This window comes from Triturus cristatus, chromosome 8 (genome assembly GCF_964204655.1).
Source record: "Triturus cristatus chromosome 8, aTriCri1.1, whole genome shotgun sequence".
Taxonomy (NCBI): Eukaryota; Metazoa; Chordata; class Amphibia; order Caudata; family Salamandridae; genus Triturus; species Triturus cristatus.
Window position 1 is genome coordinate 1,043,939,303 of NC_140591.1, and position 24,680 is coordinate 1,043,963,982.

A 24,680-nucleotide genomic window follows, 5' to 3' on the forward strand; every position below is an offset into this window, starting at 1 on the left:
CACCCACTCCCCATTAAAGACCCAAAGGCCGATCTGCTTTACATGGGGATTACGGCATGATTAACTATTCTTCTGGCCTGCAGAGGCGCCACACAGCTGCGATCTGTGGGTCTGTTGCAGTGGAACAGACCCACAGATCCCTAGCGCAGTGCCCCCAACTTGACATCTGGCATGTCCCTCAATTGCCTAGATCTACAAATTTCGGTACAGAGATGCAATCTTACGAGAAGCCCATGGGCAGGCCATGTGCTGTTTCCAGACCATGCACATTATGCTATTTCCTGACTATAGCAGGGCTGCCCACCACCACCGCTGCTTCTTCACTGAGGTCAAGCAAAAATTCCAGGCACTTAGGGGCTTATTTAGGAATCCTTTGGGGGCCGGAATGTCACTTTGTTGATGCTCCAACTGTGCTAATTACAAATTCATATCTATGAGGCTATGCAAAGCCACTATGCGTGGGTTCCGATGACCTCATAGCTATTGAGTTAGGCAAGGCAGTGCAAATCACTGCATCCTTAGTCTGCACTAGGGAGGCTTTTAATGGGTGTTGCCGAGGGTTGTCCCATGCAACACCCATGGATTTTGACACTGCCCCAGATTTACAAGATCATGTTAACCTGGGGAAGTGCCAGCATGCTTTATTAAGTCCCCTGATCAGGCCTGGGAGTGGGTTGAGGAGAGAAGAGACCCACGTGCCCATTCAGACTGGCCAGACCCAAGTGGTGGGCCACACAGAGGTGCTATCAAATCCTCCCCAAGGCCTCAAAAGAAACAGTGTACCCATTCCTATAAACACTGCAACTGTGATGATGGCCAGAGAGGTTCTTGGGGCTCAGAACCAGAACTCCCTACTTCTAGGATGGCGGGGATTGATAGATGACTGAGTGAGGTCTCATTGACGCGGACCCTAGAGGAGAGATTTCCCGTCTTGGCCCTGTCTAGGCCTGTTTTCATTGTTCTGGGGATAACAATTTGGGGGTTATGTCCCATGGAGACTGATCCAACTCTTTACTAACTGTATATTGCGCTTACCCTGACTATTTCCGGTACATTTTACTAATTGAAGGGGGTCCTCTAGGCTTTCTGCTCTCACTACATGCTTCCTTCTTTGCTTTCTACTTTTTTTTGTTTTCTCTACCTCTTTGAGGTCCCGTTATGGGTAACAGATGCTTCATGGGTGGAAGGATGCGGAGGGGGTATTTGAGGGGAACACAGGGGATGGTTTGTTGTACTGGTTTTTGTTTTTGTTGTAATCCATCCTCCACTGGGTTTCTTTGTGCCTGCACTACACCTCACATGTGAACCACAAAGCACCACCCCCTCCAAGGCTTTGGTGCCCGTGCTCCGAGTTGGGTTTCACCTTGGTACTGTCCTGCAATACTACAGACATCTGACATGCCCTCACTTAAATTGATGTCCTTGAATGTGAATAGCATCCTGGACCACATTAAACATACTGCTGTCCATTGATTTGCCAAATGCTTCCAGCCTGCTGTTCTCGTGTTTCAGGAAACTCATTTGCTAGGAACCTAATGTCCCTTTATTTGAAGATATGTCTATGAGTGAGTGCTCCTTGTGGGGTTCAGTCAGGGCTCCCGAGGGGTGGTCATCCTGTGCCATAGGGAATTTCCTTTGACAGGTTCCCACTCACACATAGAACATAGACTTTGGCACCTTCGAAAATGGATATTTACCCACACCCCAACAGTGCATAAAAAATGAATCTTGAATGGATCTTTTCTTGTTACAGACCATGGATGTCTGCAAGGTAGACTGTAACCATCCTCCAGAAGGGAATATCAGACCTTGATCCCATTACCATGACAATTGGTGTCGCTGACCTGACCCAGAAGACCATCTAGTTCCTTAACGCTTGGCACCTCACAGACCCCCAAATTGAGGCTTCTGTGGCACACTAGATCCAGGCCTACTGTGGAACTAACCAGGGATCACTCGATTCAGGGGCCACCCTGTGGGGGGCCAGTAAAGCAGTGATCCAAGGGGTGGCAAGGAGATTGGTGCATGGGGGAAAGGGAGGCAGTGGCACAAATTACAGCCCTCACACCCCAGATTCACATCCTGGAGCGTCAGGCCACTCTCCCTGATTATACGCATCGGTTCTCAGTAGCCAGGTGCCTACTGAAGCAACTCACCCGCAAGGATGCCCATCAGTGCTGGTGAGTTAGAACCCGTAACATTTATGAACATGGCGCCAAATCAGGGAAACTTCTCTACTGGCTCGGCACCCATGACACAGTCTCACAAATCATATACCAACTGACGGATGCAGATGGTCAGCGCCTGTCCCAAACCCCTGATATTATATGGACTTTAGCAGCCTTCAACCAAGAACGCTACACCTGCAGAGATTGACCCCCCCAGAGGTAGAACAACCATTAGCACATGACATTCCGCTACCTACTATCCCCACTTCCTGGCCCATGAGGTAGATGAGCCCATCACTAAAGACTAGATTATCTCTGCCCCATTTGATATGCCATCCGGTAAGACACATGGCCCCGATGACTCTCCTTTTGAGTACTGCCGGAGCTTCTGCACTGAGTTGACCCAGTTCCTCCTCAAAATGTATACTGAAGTGGCTAAGCGGGGTCCATTACCACCTGGATTGGACCTAGCTTTGATATTAATTTTACCTAAACTGGGACACCTTCATGAGAAGTTCTCCTCATGTGGATCTATTTCCTTAATCAATACCGAAATTAAGCTTTGGTCTAAAATCCCGGTCAATCGGCTGCAAACTGATTTATTGTACTTAATTCCCCATGATCAATGTAGCTTTTGACAGTTTAATCAGCAAGTTTTACATGCCATTCTGCAGTACAGCAACTAGATATGTTCAGTGAAAAAAGTAATCTTCCACTGATTGACAATGTACTCAACCAAGCTTCATGCAGCATATTTAATTTACCAAAATATTTATGAGGAGCTGGAGTCTGCAACTGCTTCCCTCTGCGATTTTGGTGTTGTGCCCTCATGGAATCCATTCCTGAATCTACGGTAGACAACCTTATAGTGTTTCATAAGGCCTGTACTTGTGATGTTGCGTCTCTTAGCCTTCACACTCTAGTTATACTTTCTCATGCGTTTAGTGGGATATCCGCACTTGCCACAGGAACATTTCTGGAGATGGTACGCCTTTGATCCGCAACGACAACACAGTGTGTGCATCTTGTTTCAGCGTTTTCCAAATGATGACGTTCCCTTCGTCATCTTGTCACAATGGCCGATACGATAGAGCTTTGTGACCATGTGCAGCACAAGACACTTCATCAGAGGGGTTCAGGTGGCACTTAGTTTAGGTGCATCTCATTTCCAAGCAGAGATACTTCTTCTAGACTTCGTAAAGGTGTTTGACACAGTGGACTGGTCCTTTCTTGAGGCTGTCCTCAATCATGCCGGCTTGGGGAAGTACATGAGGTACCTTATAGCACCTTGCACAGGTCCAGGGCAATGGTTCATTGTCGTATTGCTTCCCTATTTGGAGGGGCATACGTCAGGGCTGTCCCCATTACTATTTGCTCTTGCGATTGAATCCCTACCATGGATTATCCGCTTCAGTTACCAACTAAGTGGGTGGTCGTGGGATGGGGGACCAGAGGAGAGTTTCTCTCTCTATGCAGAAGGCGTCTTATTGTTTTTGTCTGAACCCCAGACTTTGGGGCCTCGATGTCTTGAAATCCTCACATTATTTGGTGAGGCCTTTGAGTGAAGGCATCCAGTCCTCTAGTGGTCCCGATCAGAGATGATCCTAGCACCCACTTGTGGCAGTCCAATATCCATGTGAGGCACCTCTCCTTCAAGTACCTTGGGATTCACATCTCCCTGACTTCACAAGATAGTTCAACTTGATCACTTTATTGTCCAAAATGAAAAGTGAAATCCAGAAGTGGTCAAAGCTTCCCCTCTATGTGATGGGACAGCTTCTTCAAAATTATGATTCTCCCTCACTTTTATACATAGTCCAACACTTTCCACTCCCAATTCCCCATGCTGGTTCTATGCACTCAATTTCACTCTCTGCTCCTTTCTCTGGCCAGTCGGTCAGTCCTGAATTGCATTTTACAATGGTACACAATCTCCGTATGATTGTGCATTGAGAATGATGGACCTCTGATGCTGTTACCTGGCCTCCCAACTAATTGTTGTTAACGATTTGCTCAGCGGTGTGTGGGATAATCCAACATATCAAGGAGGGCTTTCTTCCCTGGCATATGACCGCATCCTAGAAATGCTGTATTGTGCTCCCGCACCTTACAGTCTGCCTAACATCACTTGTGTTATCTTCCTTTGCTGGAATTCCAGATTGATATTTCTAGGATGGAATGATTAATTGATAGGAATGAGCCCCCTGTGGAAGGGACGCTGGCTCCACCACTGGGCCTGGTTAGGGGCTTCCACAAATAAGATATGATCTGCATCACAGTCCTTGGGACTGTAGTAATTAAGTCCAGTAGCCAAGATGTACTTTAAGTAGATTTATTAAGTTGTAGATACAAGTTGTCATGCACTTGTGAAGCGGCCCCATCAGCAGCAGTCAAACATTCCATTCATGTCCATCACACCAACATTCAATGCATCATATTCACACTGGCTGAGCAGCTAGGGAGAAAGTAGCAAGATAATTCCAATACAGGTTGCTACATAGATGTCTGGGTGGGGAAACACAGTTTGCCCTTTTGAGACCCACAGTATCATTGCATTCTTAATTGAACGTGAGTCCATAAATATCTGCAACTACGCCACACACTCTTAACTAACATACCACCTGACACTGAGGTCCAGAATGTAGCCGCTTGGAAGCCAAACTGCTGTTGGGCCACATTGGTAAAGGTGCAATCTCCCAAATGTATTGATCGCTTATTGTGAATGCCCCATACAGTTTCAACACACTCAGACTCCCCTGGGAATGCAGGGTGGGTGAGCTTGATGAGTAAAATTGGAAGGAGGCCAGGCTGGCTCCACTCATATTGCCATCTCAACACACCTTTGGCTGAATTAATTAAATGACCTACACATGAAGAACGTCACTCTGATATGCTTACACCGTGCCAGAAGGATCCACAAGCTTGCCTGCTTCCGTTGTTCCAAAGCTCTAGCTCACTTTCTCTAAATTGTCTGGGCCTGCCCAGTTATCTCCACATATTGGCAGCAAAAACAAAGTGAGCTTTTGGAGGTCTTCGAGTGGGACCTTGGCCTAAGCCCCTGGGTGGCCCTGCTGGGCATGGTTGATAAGATTTGTGGCTCCTAGGATGACTGTATTCTTGTGGGTGTTGCCACACTGGTTGCTAAGCTGGACTTCCCCAGCAACCTGTTCCTGGAGAAATGGAGAGCAGGAGTGGACTGGTGTGCTCAATTTGAAAAGCCTATTTATAATGCAAAAGCCTGTCCGGTGAAGCACAATATCACATGGGAGAGGTGGGAGGCAATCTATGATCTGGGGATGTGATTTGTCTAATAGCTGGTTATAATATGAAGGTGAGATGTGGCTCTAATTGTACTTTTCTTGGTGGATTCCCAAAAACAAATAAAAATGCTGTTATAAGAAAACCTCCATAAAAAAAACCCTACATTTAAATAAATTATATTTATACTTCGATATTATAGTTAAACAGTAAATAAAAATATGTTTATATTTTATTATATTGGTCCATATTTGACCACGATATTGTGTTCAGATCTTTGAGTCACTATTTGGGTGGCATACCCACTAAGGTAAATTCTAGTGACTTTATTTCTCCAGTTTGAAGAAGTCAAGTTCCCTTACTTCTACAATGAAATTAACAACACAATCAGGTCTTGAACTGCACACAAAATAAAGATTGTGTGGAATCAGCTATCACTATTTCATACAGTTTAGACCTTCCTTTTGGACGTCGACTTCATAAATATCATTCAGGCTCTAGTCTTCTCCATCTTCATATGAGCCACACTATGCTGGCTGAAATTATTGATACCCACCTTGCTTACCACACTGAAGATGATCTTTCAGGCGTTGTTCTGTCACGTTATATGTCAGCACACGTATATCACCTTACATCACAAATGAGGTTAATTTTGGGTGTCTTCCTAATCAGTAGTGCTTTGTGCTCTTCTTGTAAAATGTCAAAAACATGAAGTAGCCTTAGTGAACTCACTAATTATTGCGATGCAAGCAAATGATGGATGGAATTCTGAGTAAATCAAACGTTCACCCCCAGTCAAGAGATCTGGGTTAAAGTCATTGTTCTTTGGCTCACTGCACTGCACTGCACTGCAGTTTGGACCCAGCCATATGCAAATCAGTCTTGACCCTGCCCTTAATCTGTTTGTCTTGTGTGACGGGTATGCCCAGACATTGGTCCCGGGCTCATTGTGTCACTGGATTCATTCTAGCCTGGCTGATGAGGAGTGATGCCCCAAAACCGGTCACAGGATGCTTGTTTCCAGTCCGGGGAGGACCTGGCTTGGCAGTTCGGGCTGGACTGTTCCCAAGAGGAACAGGGTCAAGACTGATTTATTTATTTAGGTCATTTATAAAGCATACTGTCACCCCATGGGTATTCTGGCGCTGTATTATGCAACTGCGGGCACGTAGTCCCGGAAGGAAAGGTGTGTTAGTGATTTTCAGCAACATGGTCAGTGAAGTGATTTTAGGCAAGTTCTACTCTTTTGGGAAGAGCCATGTTTTAAGTCTCTTCCTGCATTGGGATAACTCTCCTGCCTGTCTCAGGGTTAGTGAAAATTCATTCCAGAGTCTAGCTCGCTCAGACATGAATTCTCTTCCTCTAAATCTGTATTTTTTAAACCTGGACCTGCTTGCCATATTAGCTGATGAGGAGCATACATTTCCTTTGGGGCATGCCAGTTAAACCTATTTTGTAAGGGGGCTGGCCAAAGGCCGTGAAGTGCCTTAGATACAATACAGAACGATTTAAATCTTATTCTCTGTACCAAAGGGAGCCAATGAAGTTCCTTCAGGCATTGAGATGCAGATGACCTGTGTGGTATGTTTAGGGCCAGCTTGGCTGCCACAATTTGTACTCTCTGTAATCTCTCGATTGGGAAGTTCGGATTTCCTAGTAGCAGGGCGTTACAATAGTCCAACCGCCTCAGGATTACACTTCTAACCACTGAAGGTCTGCGCGAGGTTGGGAGCATTAGGAGTATCTTGTGTAATGCTCTGATGAGGGAAAAACAGATTCCAGCCATTTTATTTAATTGAGTTTCTAGGCTGAGCTTATAATCATAGATTATGCCTAGATTTCGAACTGTCTCCGAAGGTACCGGGGGCTCTTCGTATTGAATGAGCCAGAAATTAGACAGAAGGGAAAGTTGAATATTCGCCGCTGAGCAGCATAGAATGTCTGTCTTGTCACCATCAAACTGTAATGTATTGTCTTTAAGCCATGCTGTAGTTCTTTGCTTGCAGTCATGAAAGGTATCGAGTGGCAGTGATTGATCTCCTTCCATGGACAGGATAAGTTGGGTAGCATCAGCATAGTTGACTAGATTAATTTTGTGTGACTTATTGATTGAGATCAGTGGGCTCAAGTGTATGTTGAATAGTATGGGACTAATTGTGGATCCCTGAAGAACGCCATGTTTAAGATTGCTAGGGTGGGAGGTCTACGGCCTGCTGTTTATTAGACAGGTACGATTGCAGCCATTTTGCCACAGTGCCTCTCACTCCAAGTGAGGGGATCCTATCCAGGGGAATATCATGGGTGACCGTTCAAATGCGGCAGACAGATCCAGTAAAATCAATATAACCCTGTGGCCCTTGTCTGCTAGCATTCTAAGTTCACCCATGACTGTCAGTAGAGCAGGCGGGGTCTAAACTGGGGTGGCATGGTGAGCAGGAACAGAACAATGGATTTAACCCATATTTCTTAACTGGGAATTAATGTTTGATTTGCTCTGCCGTCTGCCCATCATCTGTGTTTCTTTTGCTTTCTCGCCCTAAGTGAGAATTTTTTTTAAAAAATACAAATAAAAACAAAATAAAAATAAGTGTGTTGGGTATGCCCAGACATGGGTCCCGGCCTCACTGTGTCACCGGATTCAAGCTAGCCTGGCTGATGTGGGGTGTTGCCTTGAAACCTGTCCCAGGATGCTTGCTTCCAGTCTAAGGAGGACCTGGCTTGGCAGTTCGAGCTGGACTGTTCCTTTGAGGAACAGGGTCACGACTGATTTGCATATGGCTGGGTCTAAATTGGGGTGGCATGGTGAGCAAAAGAACTATGGATTTAACCCAGATCTCCTGACCGGGGGTGAATGTTTGATTTGCTCTTCTGTCCATCCATCACCTGCGTGCCTTTTGCTTACTCGCCCTAAATCTGCCGGGTATGCCCAGACATAGGTCCTGGGTTCAAACTAGCCTGGCTGATGAGGGGTGATGCTCCGAAACCGGTCCCAGGATGCATGTTTCTGGTCCAGGGAGTGACTGACTTGGCTATTCGGGCTGGACTGTTTCCATGGGGAACAGGATAAAGACTGGTTTGCATATGGCTGGGACTAAACTAGGGTGGCATGGTGAGCAAAAGAACAAGGGATTTAAACCAGATCTCATGATTGGGGGCGTATGTTTGATTTGCTCCGCATTCCATCCATCACCTGTCTGTCTTTTGCTTTCTCACTAGTTATTGAGCATCCGTGGCAAAATGAAAAAGGGATGTTAAAGTCAAACAAAGGCACTGTGGTACATGTTTCTTTGCCATGCAACCACTTGCATCCATAGAAAATAAAGAGTTAATGTTTTACTGATTTATGGCCCAGAGGGCTATGCCATATCTTGTCACATTTGATATTAAATTACTTGCTATTGTTATACATTCTACTTGTTGAGGTTCACAGCTTAAACATAGCCCACCCTTGAAGGGTTATTTAGACCTTGGCAGACAAGCTGACAACCCACCAGGTCAGTTGAAGCTTTGGCCTACACTCACCTGTCAGATGACGTCCCACCATATTTGCCTTACTTGCATTTTGCCTGTCCGTCAAATGTACTTCTGATGTAACTGAATGCCGAGCGTAGCAGACACAATGGCTGCACCAAATAAGGACCTCCTGATGATATGAACGTTGGCAACCTTTGGTGGGTCAATTAGCTTCCCCTCCCCACTCTAAATGGGGTACATTAACTATGTGTTTCTCAAGGGGGGTGTCCCATCGATTGCTGGTGGCTCTCCAATCCACCAAAACTCTAAATGTCCCCTTTAGTGTGGCATCTGGCTGACATTTTCAATGGGTTGTACATCAGAATATTGAATAAAGAACTAATATTTGACATAATGATTGTGTATTAAATATCATTTACAATATTATCATTCCATTGTGTATGAATTTTCTATTAGTAACTCAAAGGGGGTGATTATTCAGTAAACAATATTAAGGAAACCATGTTCATGTCAATCAATATTCTAACAACACTATTTTGATGCCAAACCACTTGTAAGTAGATGAGAAAACTGATTAAGAGGTCCTACTGTTTATATTCAGACAATGAATCAATAATTTCTACAAAGGCAGATATGACAACAGAAACTACTCCTGTTTGACAGTAATTGATAAAGAGATTAGGCTACCACAAATTATGCAGGGTACCTTTAAAGCCACTTTAAACAGTACAGCGATCTGCATTATTAGCACAGGAAAACTAATAGATGACTTCTACTTTAACAGTTCTTGAGGAGAAGATGGTGAAGTTGAAGATACTCCATATATTTTGGGTATCTCGTCATTACCTGAGTAGCTGAAGTCTGTAAACGCACTGATTTCTGGAAACGCTGTAATACTTGCAACAAAAATAATCATTTGCTTCAGGGTGCAAATGAAACAATGGCATCAGTACCATTTTTTGAAAACCAAATGGCACATCTAGACTTTATGCTAAAAAAAAGTAAGCCCTTTATCACTAACCTGCTGGGGGGACCAGTTCCTTTTATTCAGTTCTGCCCCCATGTATTTGAAGTTCTAGAGCCAACTGAGTGAGGTCAGGCTTTTGTGAAAAACTATGGGGCATATTTGCAAAGAATTGGCGCTGGACAGCACTGCAAGTCATTTTGCTGCGCTGCCCTACGTCAATTCGAAAGGACAGAAATGTACAAGATACGGTGCATTCCTGTCCTTTCAGCCGAAGCAAAATTTGCAGTTGTGCGCCAACGCAGGTACTCTTGCACCATGGTGCAAGGGTGTCTGTGTTGATCGCAAGGTTGTTTTTGAGCAGGCAGGGGCACCTTCCTGCTCAAAAACAATCAAAAGGCATTTTCCTTATTCTATGTGTACTGCAGAATGCAGCACATATGGAAAGAGGTAACAAGCATTTACAATGCAATATGTAAATCATTTGCGAGAGATTAAGCTATTGGCAATGTAAATGACAATGCCTTTTATTTATCTGTTTTGATAATTAACACATAAAGAAAAGGTTTTGTCATTTATAATGCCAATAGCTCAAACTCTTGTATATGCAAGACCTATTTCATATCAAAGAAACGGCCGCCTTTGTACCGGGCTGCTTGGAAAGTGAAAGCGTGCATGGCGTGCTGAATGTTACAGGAAAGCATGTCATGCCTGCAGCAGGAGAAACTCGTTAAAGAAGAAAATGCTTACAGACTAAATAAGATGTACCATGTAACAACAGAAGTGAAAGGGCCAGTCCTCATGGGAGGTTGCAAATGAAGACAAGGCAGTACTAACAAGCCTATTCATGAATTAGAAGCCAGCATCTACGAAGGACAATGACACAAGAGCCAATGACAAATATGGGCGGAGAATGGGCGCAGCTTCAAGTACATACTCAAATACAGCATGCCTCGCAGAGCAGCGCTTGAGCTGCCCAGTCTCGACCTAATAATCCAGACACCAAACACAAAGAGGATAAAGTAAACGTTGAAGTAACCAATACTGTGGACCCGTGATTCAGCTTCGAAGAAATAAAAGTCCTGGGCTCCAAACTCACTTTGACAAAAAAAAAACTCACTCAGAAAGGCACATGCAGAGCAGATTACAAAAAAACTATTGTATAAATATCAATGTAGCCTATCCTTCCAATGTCAGCAACAAGTTCAGAGGCATTTGCAGTGCACTGTAGAGAAAAAACACACAAGGTTTGTTTCCCTCAAGGAAGCACTAGAGTATCACCACTGGCCTCAGGCCCAGATAACCCCAGGACTCATTTAACAAAAATAGTCACAAAAATGTTTTTTAATTGCTTCAATTACAGCAACACTTGAAAATCTAAATTTGTACAATACAACTTTAAATCTTGATGTATTATCTTCCTCATACTATGAAGTTATGTATCTATACCGAACCAGCCGAACGGGGCACAGGGCCAGAACCCTTGCTCGTTTCGAACAAGCACTGAGCTATAGTTTCCTCCAGCTACATGCGCTTTGCCCCACCATTAGGGAGTCGTGTAAGCACAGTATAACAGCAGGGAGTACAAGTTTTAGGTGTAGTCATTGTCCTTTTATGGTGGACTCTCATTTGAAATCCAGGGAGATAGGTCAGAAGCTCAGCCTCTCTCTGATAAACTGCAGATCACTGAGGAAACATAAATTGGAAATCTTTGACCATCTGTTAGACTGTCAGCCAGATGTGTTATTCCTCATGGAAACATGGCTAAACGAGGATTCTGCTCCCGAAATTCTTGAAGCCCTACCAAGTGGTTATGGAATTACTAGAGTGGATCGACCTATTAGTAGGGGAGGAGGTATTGCGATTATTCACAGACTATCTATTCAGTGTACCCTTGAGTCTGTGAACATTGTGGCCAGTGAAGCAGGCTTCTTCTCTATCATGGCATCCACAAATTATATTATAAAAGGGTTTCTGATCTACAGGCCCCCAGGACCGTCTAAGTGGTTCGCATCTAGTATTATTGAGCAATTATTTCAACCGGCACTACGTTACGAGAAACTGTTGCTGTTGGGAGATATGAATCTTCATTTTGATGATCTGTCTAACACTGGGGCTCAAGAGATTTGTCAGGAACTGGCGGCTTTACAACTGACACTTAAATCAGAGCTCCCCACTCATCAACTGGGCCACTTATTAGACCAAATTTTTGCCAGAAATGGAGCCTATACTTCCAGTTCTATGGTCTGACCATTTTCTGATCTCCTTTAGGGCCTGGATGCCTCCACCGCACTCACCAGAGAAACCTGACACTGAGAAAAAGCATAGGAAGTGGGCTAGATTTTCGCAAGCAAATTTTGATATGGCCCTATTACAGGCTGGGCTACCTGGCGGTACAGACAAGGACTCTGCCTGTGATGCACTGAATAATCGTATTGTGGAGGCATTAAATAGTAATGCTCCATGTCCTTTTAAATCGTCGGGTAGACAATTAAAATCTGCTCCCTGGTTTAGGGGCGAACTTAGAATAGCCAAATCAGCCTGCAAACACCTTGAATAAATGTGGAGAAGAAACTTTTCAGCTCTTACTAAGAGTGAATATAAAGCCAGTCTTAACAACTACCACTCTCTCATTAGGAAGGCTCGGGCTGCCTATTATAAAGAGAGGATCGGGTCAGCGGAGAACTCGGCTAAGGAACATTTTACTGTCTTTAAAGAGATATCTTCCCTAGCAAGAACCACAGTGCCTAACATCGGCTCAGTGGATTAATGCAATTTGGTGGCCGACTTCTTTGCGGAAAAGGTGGGGAAGAAGTATTCTACCTTCTCGGCCTCAGCACGAAATGGGCGCTTGGATGATGACGGGACGTCTAACATAGTGGAGGCAGAACGACTTGGTGAATTCACCGTCCCTTCATGTGACACCCTCAAAAAGGTAGCCCTAAGTATCAAGTCAGGCTCGCCCGGAGATCCTGCTACTCCCAAGGTGCTAAGAGGGAGCATTGAGACTCTTGAGCCCTATATTAGACACCTCCTGGAGCTCTCTTTCATTTCAGGAACGGTCCCAAAAAAATGGAAAGAGGTGATCGTTCCTCCGCTAAAAAAGAAACCGAATGTTAGCATGAGCCAACTGGCGAATTTACGTCCTATTTCGTTGCTACCGTACTTTGCTAAAATTGCAGAGAAGGTGGTTAATATCCAACTGACAGCCCACATCAGTAAACATAGCTTACTTCATCACACTCAATCTGGCTTTCAGGCATCTTTTTCCACCAAATCGGCTCTGCTGCTCTCTACGGAGACCATCCGTAAATATGTAGATGAGGGACAGACGGCGGACTTAATTCTATTAGATCTAAGTGCCGCATTCGACACTGTGGCCCATCATACCCTACTCCAGCGTCTCAGGCCTGGAGGTTTGGCTGGCAGTGCGTTGAAATGGTTGGAGTCTTTTCTGCATGATCGTAGTTTTCAGGTGTCGCAGGGACTTTACCATTCTAAAAGTATTAAGCTGAGACAAGGGGTCCCACAAGGCTTCATTCTCAGTGCTACCCTGTTTAATCTTTACGTCACTCCGTTGGCAGAGATTACTGAAAGATTTGGGGTCAGTGTTGTGTCCTATGCTGACGACACTCAATTGGTGGTGTCCCTAGCACAAGCACATGAGAAGGCAGCCATCAATTTTTCGACGTGCCTACAAGAACTGGCGCACTGGATGGCTAACAACTGCCTTAAACTGAATGGTAATAAAACTTACGTGCTGGTGATAGGCAAAGCACCATCGGTTTGGTCATCAGCATGGTGGCCTCAGACACTGGGACCAACCCCCTCTCCTTGTGAGCAGGTCAGGAACCTAGGGATGTGGCAGGACACCAAGCTCTATTTTGAGAACCATACTAGACGAGTGGCAGGAACATGTTTTGGAGTTTTGCGTGGACTCCGGAAGACTTTAGATGTGCTGCCAATTACAGCTAGGAAAACAATGGTTCATGCTCTGGTGACATCACGCCTGGAATATGGAAACGCACTTTATCTGGGAGTTAATACAAAATGTATACAGCGACTCCAACGTATCCAGAATGCAGCAGAGCATCTCGTTCTGATGTTACCCAAGAGAGCCCCTTCTAATAAGGCCTTAGCTTCCCTTCACTGGCTTCCAGTAAGGGAGCGAATTCTGTTTAAGGCTCTTTGTGTCAGCCATCGTATCCTACAAAGAAAGGGGCCCACATACTTGCATGATCTACTAACCCCCTATTCCCCGACCCGTCAACTATGATCCAGCGGGACGGGGCAGGTCAGCATTCCATCTATCAAGAGAGCAAGGATGGGTGGTCGCTCCTTTCGCTTTTTAGCAGCAAAGCAATGGAATAAAATCCCCATGGGGCTCCAGTTGGAGGTTTCGGAGACTACCTTCCGAAAGAAGCTGAAAACTTGGCTTTTTCCCTCTGTTAGCCCTCCCTGTTTAAGCTGTCTCTGCTGTCTCTGCCCTGTCCGGAATATGTGCCTCTTTGTACTGCAGCGCGGGGACACACTAGTCAGTGTAACCATGTGCTTTATAAATTTGTTTATTATTATTATATATCTATTAATTTACTCCTACTGTAGAAGAAAAAGATTATACATGTATACCCTTTCTAAGTAGTTATGTATCTATATATTCATCACTTTACTCCTACTGTTGAAGAAAAAAAGAAAAAATACATCTTTGACTCTATCCAATGTCTCACCCTATACTTTTCTCAATATATCCTCTTTCTCCAGTCTCTGACTCATCCCAAACCTCATTCTACTAGTGTGATCTCCAAAATAACCCTTTATAGACTCTTCCCTCCTCCATCCCTCCCAGCTTACCCAAACCTAATTTTACTACTATGATCTTCCAAGCAACCCATTCTAATTTCCCCCTCACGTATCCCTCCTTTGACTCAGGCCTAACCTCCTTTTACTACTTTGATTTCCCTAATCTTTTTCCAGAGCCTCCGTCCTCATCCTTTATACTCATCCCAACCCTCATCTTAATATGTTCTCCCAACTATCCCTTTCTAGACTTTTCCCTCTTCTATTCCGGCATTATCCTATTCAATCCAAATAACAGAATCGCATGTTCACCGCTCAAATTAACAAATATTTCCCAATACTAACCCACCACTAATCCTACATAAGTTCTGTAATAGCATGCTACTCTCACGAAAGCGCTTCGAAACCTGGACAGGGGTAGTAGGCGCTATATAAATGCAATTACAGTTACAATATTTGCATGTGGGAGTTCACCGCTGTCAAGACGCCCCCAGCGGTGCCCCTGTATGCTTCAGCCCATTTCGGCCTTAGTCTCAGCAGCGCATCCAGGTTTAACTCTCAGAGTCCCTGCACCTTCATGTGCCTTCATTGCAGGTCATTTCCCGAGGGTGGTTTCCATGATGTTATGTGTGTGTGTAAACAAACAACAAGGTGGGGAGAGCGGCTGTCCAGGGATGCGGTGCTGCCTTCAGGGCTGCAGAGGTAGGGGCGTGGGGTGTGGTGTGGGGGAGGGGGCGTGGCACTAACCCTGTCCTACAACCAGGGCCACGGGTCTGACATCTGGCACTGAGTCCCGGATTAGACCTGTCCTGCCACCCAGGCAACGAACGGTCTGACGTGTGACTGACACCACCACAGCCTCATTTCTAGAGGCACTGATCATAGTAGACCTGTCCTGTCATCTGACACAGATAGACCTTTTCTGCCACCCGTACACAGATGTGACCTGTCCTGACCCCCATCCACAGATGTGATCTGTCATGTCACCTGTTTACAGATTAGACCTGTCATGCCACCTATCCACTGATTAGACCTGTCCTGCCTCCCATCACAGATTAGACCTGCCCTGCCACCTGTCCACAGATGTGATCTGTCCGGTCACCCGTTTACAGATTAGACCTGTCCTACCATCAATCCACTGATTAGACCTACCCTGCCACCCATCCACGGATGTGATCTGTCCTGTCATTCGTTTACAGATTAGATCTGTCCTTCCACCCGTCCACTGACTAGACCTGTCCTGCCACATGTCCACAGATGTGACCTGTCCTGCTACCTGTCCACAGATGTGACCTGTCCTGCCACCCATCCACAGATGTGACCTGTCCTGCAACCTGTTCACTGATTAGACCTGTCCTGCCACACATCCAAAGATTAGACCTGTCCTGCCCCTGGACGCAGATGTGACCTGTCCTGTCACCCGTTTACAAATGAGACCTGTTTTGGCTCCTCCCCCGTTCACAGATAAGACCTGCCCTGCTACCTATCCACAGATTAGACCTGCCCTGTCACCCTGCCACAGATTAGACCTGTCCTGCCACCCGTCCACAGATGTGACCTGTCCTGCCACCTGTCGACAGATGCAATCTGTCCTGCCACCCATCCACAGATGTAACCTCTCCTGCCACCCGTATACTGATTAGACCTGTCCTGCCACCCGTCCACAGATAAGACCAATCCTGCCCCCAGATGCAGATGTGACCTGTCCTGTTACCCGTTTACAGATTAGATTTGTTTTGCCCCCCTCCACAGATTAGACCTGCCATGCTACCTGTCCACAGATTAGACCTGTCCTGCCTCCCATCAACGATTAGACCTGCCCTGCCACCCATCCACAGATGGGATCTGCCCTGTCAACCATTTACAGATTAGACCTGTCCTACCACTCATCCACTGATTGGACCTTCCCTGCCAACCGTCCACAGATGTGATCTGTCCTGTCATCCGTTTACAGATTAGACCTGTCCTGCCACCCGTCCACAGATGGGTCTTATCACCCATCCACAGATGTGACCTGTCCTGCCACCTGTCCACAGATGTGACCTGTCCTGCCACCCGTCCACTGATTAGACCTGTCCTGCCACCCATCCACAGATTAGACTTGTCCTGCCCCCAGATGCAGATGTGACCTGTCCTGTCACCCGTTTACATACTAGACCTGCCCTGCTACCCTTCCACAGATTAGACCTGCCCTGCTACCCTTCCACAGATTAGACCTGCCCTGCTACCCGTCCACAGATTAGACCTGCCCTGCTACCCGTCCACAGATTAGACCTGTCCCATCATCCGTCCACAGATGTGACCTGCCCTGCTACCCTTCCATAGATTAGACCTGTCCCGTCACTCGTGCACAGATTAGACCTACCTTGCTACCCATCCGCAGGTTAGACCAGTCCTGGTACCCGGACGCAGGTTAGACCTGCCCTGCCACCCGGGCAACGAACGGTCTGACGTGTGACTGACACCACCACAGCCTCATGTCTAGAGGCACTGATCATAGTAGACCTGTCTTGTCACCTGACACAGATAGACCTTTTCTGCCACCCGTACACAGATGTGACCTGTCCTGACCCCCATCCACAGATGTGATCTGTCAAGTCACCTGTTTACAGATTAGACCTGTCATGCCACCTATCCACTGATTAGACCTGTCCTGCCTCCCATCACAGATTAGACCTGCCCTGCCACCTGTCCACAGACGTGATCTGTCCGGTCACCCGTTTACAGATTAGACCTGTCCTACCATCAATCCACTGATTAGACCTACCCTGCCACCCATCCACGGATGTGATCTGTCCTGTCATTCGTTTACAGATTAGATCTGTCCTTCCACCCGTCCACTGACTAGACCTGTCCTGCCACATGTCCACAGATGTGACCTGTCCTGCTACCTGTCCACAGATGTGACCTGTCCTGCCACCCATCCACAGATGTGACCTGTCCTGCAACCTGTCCACTGATTAGACCTGTCCTGCCACCCATCCAAAGATTAGACCTGTCCTGCCCCTGGACGCAGATGTGACCTGTCCTGTCACCCGTTTACAGATGAGACCTGTTTTGGCTCCTCCCCCGTTCACAGCTTAGACCTGCCCTGCTACCTATCCACAGATTAGACCTGCCCTGTCACCCTGACACAGATTAGACCTGTCCTGCCACCCGTCCACAGATGTGACCTGTCCTGCAACCTGTCCACTGATTAGACCTGTCCTGCCACCCATCCAAAGATTAGACCTGTCCTGCCCCTGGACGCAGATGTGACCTGTCCTGTCACCCGTTTACAGATGAGACCTGTTTTGGCTCCTCCCCCGTTCACAGATTAGACCTGCCCTGCTACCTATCCACAGATTAGACCTGCCCTGTCATCCTGCCACAGATTAGACCTGTTCTGCCACCCGTCCACAGATGTGACCTGTCCTGCCACCTGTCGACAGATGCAATCTGTCCTGCCACCCATCCACAGATGTAACCTCTCCTGCCACCCGTATACTGATTAGACCTGTCCTGCCACCCGTCCACAGATAAGACCAGTCCTGCCCCCAGATGCAGATGTGACCTGTCCTGTCACCCGTTTACAGATTAGATTTGTTTTGCCCCCCTCCACAGATTAGACCTGCCATGCTACCTGTCCACAGATTAGACCTGTCCTGCCTCCCATCAACGATTAGACCTGCCCTGCCACCCATCCACAGATGGGATCTGCCCTGTCAACCATTTACAGATTAGACCTGTCCTACCACTCATCCACTGATTGGACCTTCCCTGCCAACCGTCCACAGATGTGATCTGTCCTGTCATCCGTTTACAGATTAGACCTGTCCTGCCACCCGCCCAATGATTAGACCTGTCCTGCCACCCGTCCACAGATGGGTCTTATCACCCATCCACAGATGTGACCTGTCCTGCCACCTGTCCACAGATGTGACCTGTCCTGCCACCCGTCCACTGATTAGACCTGTCCTGCCACCCATCCACAGATTAGACTTGTCCTGCCCCCAGATGCAGATGTGACCTGTCCTGTCACCCGTTTACATACTAGACCTGCCCTGCTACCCTTCCACAGATTAGACCTGCCCTGCTACCCTTCCACAGATTAGACCTGCCCTGCTACCCGTCCACAGATTAGACCTGCCCTGCTACCCGTCCACAGATTAGACCTGTCCCATCATCCGTCCACAGATGTGACCTGCCCTGCTACCCTTCCATAGATTAGACCTGTCCCGTCACTCGTGCACAGATTAGACCTACCTTGCTACCCATCCGCAGGTTAGACCAGTCCTGGTACCCGGACGCAGGTTAGACCTGCCCTGCCACCCGGGCAACGAACGGTCTGACGTGTGACTGACACCACCACAGCCTCATGTCTAGAGGCACTGATCATAGTAGACCTGTCTTGTCACCTGACACAGATAGACCTTTTCTGCCACCCGTACACAGATGTGACCTGTCCTGACCCCCAAACCACAGATGTGATCTGTCAAGTCACCTGTTTACAGATTAGACCTGTCATGCCACCTATCCACTGATTAGACCTGTCCTGCCTCCCATCACAGATTAGACCTGCCCTGCCACCTGTCCACAGACGTGATCTGTCCGGTCACCCGTTTACAGATTAGACCTGTCCTACCATCAATCCACTGATTAGACCTACCCTGCCACCCATCCACGGATGTGATCTGTCCTGTCATTCGTTTACAGATTAGATCTGTCCTTCCACCCGTCCACTGACTAGACCTGTCCTGCCACATGTCCACAGATGTGACCTGTCCTGCTACCTGTCCACAGATGTGACCTGTCCTGCCACCCATCCACAGATGTGACCTGTCCTGCAACCTGTCCACTGATTAGACCTGTCCTGCCACCCATCCAAAGATTAGACCTGTCCTGCCCCTGGACGCAGATGTGACCTGTCCTGTCACCCGTTTACAGATGAGACCTGTTTTGGCTCCTCCCCCGTTCACAGATTAGACCTGCCCTGCTACCTATCCACAGATTAGACCTGCCCTGTCACCCTGCCACAGATTAGACCTGTCCTGCCACCCGTCCACAGATGTGACCTGTCCTGCAACCTGTCCACTGATTAGACCTGTCCTGCCACCCATCCAAAGATTAGACCTGTCCTGCCCCTGGACGCAGATGTGACCTGTCCTGTCACCCGTTTACAGATGAGACCTGTTTTGGCTCCTCCCCCGTTCACAGATTAGACCTGCCCTGCTACCTATCCACAGATTAGACCTGCCCTGTCATCCTGCCACAGATTAGACCTGTTCTGCCACCCGTCCACAGATGTGACCTGTCCTGCCACCTGTCGACAGATGCAATCTGTCCTGCCACCCATCCACAGATGTAACCTCTCCTGCCACCCGTATACTGATTAGACCTGTCCTGCCACCCGTCCACAGATAAGACCAGTCCTGCCCCCAGATGCAGATGTGACCTGTCCTGTCACCCGTTTACAGATTAGATTTGTTTTGCCCCCCTCCACAGATTAGACCTGCCATGCTACCTGTCCACAGATTAGACCTGTCCTGCCTCCCATCAACGATTAGACCTGCCCTGCCACCCATCCACAGATGGGATCTGCCCTGTCAACCATTTACAGATTAGACCTGTCCTACCACTCATCCACTGATTGGACCTTCCCTGCCAACCGTCCACAGATGTGATCTGTCCTGTCATCCGTTTACAGATTAGACCTGTCCTGCCACCCGCCCAATGATTAGACCTGTCCTGCCACCCGTCCACAGATGGGTCTTATCACCCATCCACAGATGTGACCTGTCCTGCCACCTGTCCACAGATGTGAACTGTCCTGCCACCCGTCCACTGATTAGACCTGTCCTGCCACCCATCCACAGATTAGATTTGTCCTGCCCCCAGATGCAGATGTGGCCTGTCCTGTCACCCGTTTACATACTAGACCTGCCCTGCTACCCTTCCACAGATTAGACCTGCCCTGCTACCCTTCCACAGATTAGACCTGCCCTGCTAGCCGTCCACAGATTAGACCTGCCCTGCTACCCGTCCACAGATTAGACCTGTCCCATCATCCGTCCACAGATGTGACCTGCCCTGCTACCCTTCCATAGATTAGACCTGTCCCGTCACTCGTGCACAGATTAGACCTACCTTGCTACCCATCCGCAGCTTAGACCTGTCCTGGCACCCGGACGCAGGTTAGACCTGCCCTGCCACTCAGATCACAGATCCCTCCATTTCTTGTTGGGGGGTGGGGGGAGTCTTCAGTGAGAGCGGGTGGAGGGATGTTGGGTCCGTTCTGCTTTTAAACTTCGGAGCTGACCTTGCCGGGGAAGTGTGGGGTCGGGGAGGGAGGGGGTGTTATTGGTCCTGCTGCACCTGTGCACAGTTGCGTATCTACAATGATAAGATCACAATGTAGGTTAATGCACCTGTTGCAGGGCATACAGAGTGTAACGTCCTGGTCCTGTCTATCTCAGTGAGATAGACAAGATGGTTTATGCTCTCAATACAGCAATACCAGAAAGTTAGCTCAAATGGTTAATTTGCCTGCTACAGATGTGAGTTTGTAACGTGCAGTCAAATTATATGCCTGTTGTATTAGTATATGTTGTGCCCTGAGGACTATTGCATAAGAATATTTGCATTTTGCAGGGCACAAGTTCCAATCACAGTAAGATATCTCAGTGAGTTAACTAGCTGCCAAAATGTATCTTCACCCAGGTTTGGTCCTGCGCAGGGCCAACCTGGCTCTTCGCCTTTCCTGAGTCGACCGTCTGAGAATATGTTCATATCGGAGCTGGTTCTTGAACGGTGCGGCAGGACTCCTCGGTGACCTGATGGATAATATGAAACCTGTTCCCCTCTACCACTGGCAAAACGTGCACTCTAACATCAGAAGAAAGGACTTTTTAAGACGACAAAGGGTTTTTACCCTGACAGAGATTACTCAGCCTTTCATCCTTTCATGGTTGTTACCAGGGAGGAGCGTCGTTTAGTTGCACAGTTCAATACCCGATGTTGTATAGTGCTTCGAAGGTGCACGACTGTTACATGGAGCTATGTAAAAACAACAATTCGTTGATATACGCTTCAAAAACACAGTTTCAGGGTGAATAATACATGGTGCTATCTTTGATGTAAAACTGTGTTCATGTACAGCCTTTGTTTTTATAAAGTTAGTAGGAGACTTGTTAAGGGATTTTTAAAGCTAATTTTATTATGTAACTTATTAATAGCTTTAGAAAGCAGAGTGTGGTGCATGGCGGATAGGATGCGCCTCGGCCTTGCCAGCATTTCAAGGGCACCGTCCTTGCGTGTGACTGACACTGCCCCCACCCCACTGATCTTTCACGGTTGTTTGGCGAGAGACTGACTCTTCGCTATCCCTACCCACCTGACAGAGACACACGCCTAATGAGTGACTGTCACTGTACCAGCCCTGCCAGCCTTTCTTGTTCAGCGGTCGTATCATGCTTACAGATGCACCGGTCTGATGTGTGACTGACGCTGACACTGTCTCTTTTCAGAGACACTGTTCAGACATATGTCTGATTGTACACTAGTGGCTATTAGAGCCTGTGAATGGGCATCTCACTGTTTTCCGGTATTGTTTCTAGTTCACGCCCTCTTCCGCCACTACGCGTGCTGTCTCCTGCTTTCACTCGTGCATTTTTGTTTTCATTCTTGCTTCTCTCCCATTGCCATTGTTTTCCTCTTTTTCTCTTCCTTGCTCGTTCTCCCTTTTCTTCCACTCTCTCGCTCTGGTTCAAAGGCTGATTATGAAAAATAAATTCCTCGCCGTTCCCCAAACATTATTGCATCTCGCGCGAACACCGGCACAAATTAAGCACTGCACTGTCCTGGTGTGATGTCGCCCACCAGCTCCCACCTGGAAATCTCCTATTTTCTCTATTTCCAGGCCTATCATGGGACCCACAGTTCGAGTCCAGAAGGGAGGTGGGTGAGGCGTGGAATGCGACGCGAACATGGATGTAAAAGGCAACAGGAGGGACAGAACAGCACGCCTGTAGCCGACAGGGTTGGATAGGGGCGGGTACCCTTGCATTGCCAACGGGCCTGCCGGCAGGCGGACGAGAGGTCATGAACAAGGGAGTGCAGGGGGAGAGGGAACACTCGAAGGAAAGGGACCAGGAGCCATGGCAGGATACAAATGACAACATGGTCATTATAAGGAGGGACTAATAAGCCTCAAACCAATCGGAAGGCAGCATTTAGGAGCGACAAAGACACATGCCAATAAAAAAGATGGGTGGAGAGTGGGCGGAGCTTTCATGGAGCTCCCACTCCATACTGAATATTGCATTCCTCGCAAAGTGAGCAGGGCATGTGTGCTGCCGCTGTAGGCTCGACCTAAAAAGGAGGAAAATTGTAAACATTTCTCCTCATTACACCTGCTATGGTGAGGTGTATGTTTTTGGCACTGCCCCAGCTTCACTCTATGTTGTAAATCTGGGGCCGTATCAAAATCCATGGGTTTTGCGTGGGAAAACAAACAGCAACACCCATGGCACGCCTCCCTGCTGCAATGTAAGGCAACACAGCGACTTGCGCTGCATGGCCCTTCACCTTATCTACAAGGCCAGGAAAAGCCACGCAGGGTGGCTTTGCATGGCCTTGTAGATATGGGCCTATACTGTGCGCCACTGGAGCCACTGGAGCCACAGAGGGCTTGTAAATATGCCCCTATGTATGTCAGTCATTTTCACTCACCACAGAATACGTTTAACATCCACATTTTAATTCTTTGGGCATTGTAAGCAATCAACAATTTCAAACTTAGTAAAAATATCTGGGTTGCAAGCTTCTTTTAACCCCTTCGCCGCGGCACGAATTCCGCCTTGGCGCTGGGGGGGTTCGGGGTCAGCGCGGCGCCGCCATGCTCGTGATGGAACCACTTCGTCATGAGCCACGGGCGCGCTGTGCTCATGACGGAGTGGTTCCGTCACGACTCCGCCCACTCGCATTATTCGCCCGCACAGGCGGGGAATCAGCGCCGCGTGGGCGGAGCGGCCGCAACGGCCGCAGCATGACGGAACCACTCCGTCATGAGCACACGGCGCCCGTGGCTCATGACGGAGTGGTTCCGTCATGAGCACGCAAGGGGTTAAAGGTTTAATGGTTATTCATTTTAAACTGACTTCCAGGGCACTTTTAAATTCATTTGCCTAGACTGGTGTTACTGCAAGGAGCAATAACGAAACCTGTAATAATATCTAGGCCTGCGGCGGTAAACTCGGTTTCGCGGAGAACGTGGAATTGGCCAAAATTCTGCGTTCCGTGGCTTCACGGAATTTTTTGCTTGTTCGCGTTCTCAAGATGCGTGTTCGCAAGATATTTCCCCGAGCACGCAAACAGCGTTCGCGAACAGGAAAAAAGCATTGCGAACAAGCAATTCCTCGTGTTCGCGGAATTTCTGCGTGCCCACGGAAATTTTTTTACCGTTTCGCAGAGCTTTACGTAGCGCGACTACGAAAATTCCGCCCACCCCTATTATTATCCATCCGTAAGTCATGGAAATGTTATTAGCTGGCTCTGGATGACAGGTATAGATTGTTGCTTTACCAGGGACGGAAATATGTGATTAGACACACATAAGTATGATGGAGTTGTTAAGAAGACTTAGTTTATCTCAGTCATGTCAGCTTCATGAAATCAACACAGTCCCCTGATGATTCAAACCTCTACTGTCATCAGTAGGAGTTTGCCAAGGAATTGCAGGAGCCAGTCTTGGTTTTGGAAATATATTCTGAAGAGAGGTTATATATATTATTTTTGGATAATTCTGAAAAGAATTACATCATAGCTGGTGTAGGGAACTAATTTGTAAATTTAAGTGGGGAAATATATAGGCCCCTTAAGGCTTGCACTCCCGTAAACAAAATAATAGTACCACTCTTAACCACAGAAACTTTATAGACAAAATGATGTAACAAGAGTCCCTTGCTAAAATTCGTTGTTGAGTTCATTAATAACTTTATAACTTTATAAATTCAGAAAAAAAAAGTTTACCAAATTATTTC

General features: G+C 47.3%; 1 protein-coding gene and 1 pseudogene across 2 annotated transcripts in view; one reads left to right on the forward strand and one right to left on the reverse strand.

Annotated features, from left to right (window-relative positions):
* LOC146805363 (neuroligin-4, X-linked) overlaps positions 1-24,680 on the forward strand; it is a 791,723-nt gene that overhangs the window by 544,378 nt on the left and 222,665 nt on the right. The gene's annotated exons all lie outside the window — the stretch shown is intronic.
* Positions 2,941-3,234, reverse strand: LOC146805364 (large ribosomal subunit protein eL37-like; annotated as a pseudogene).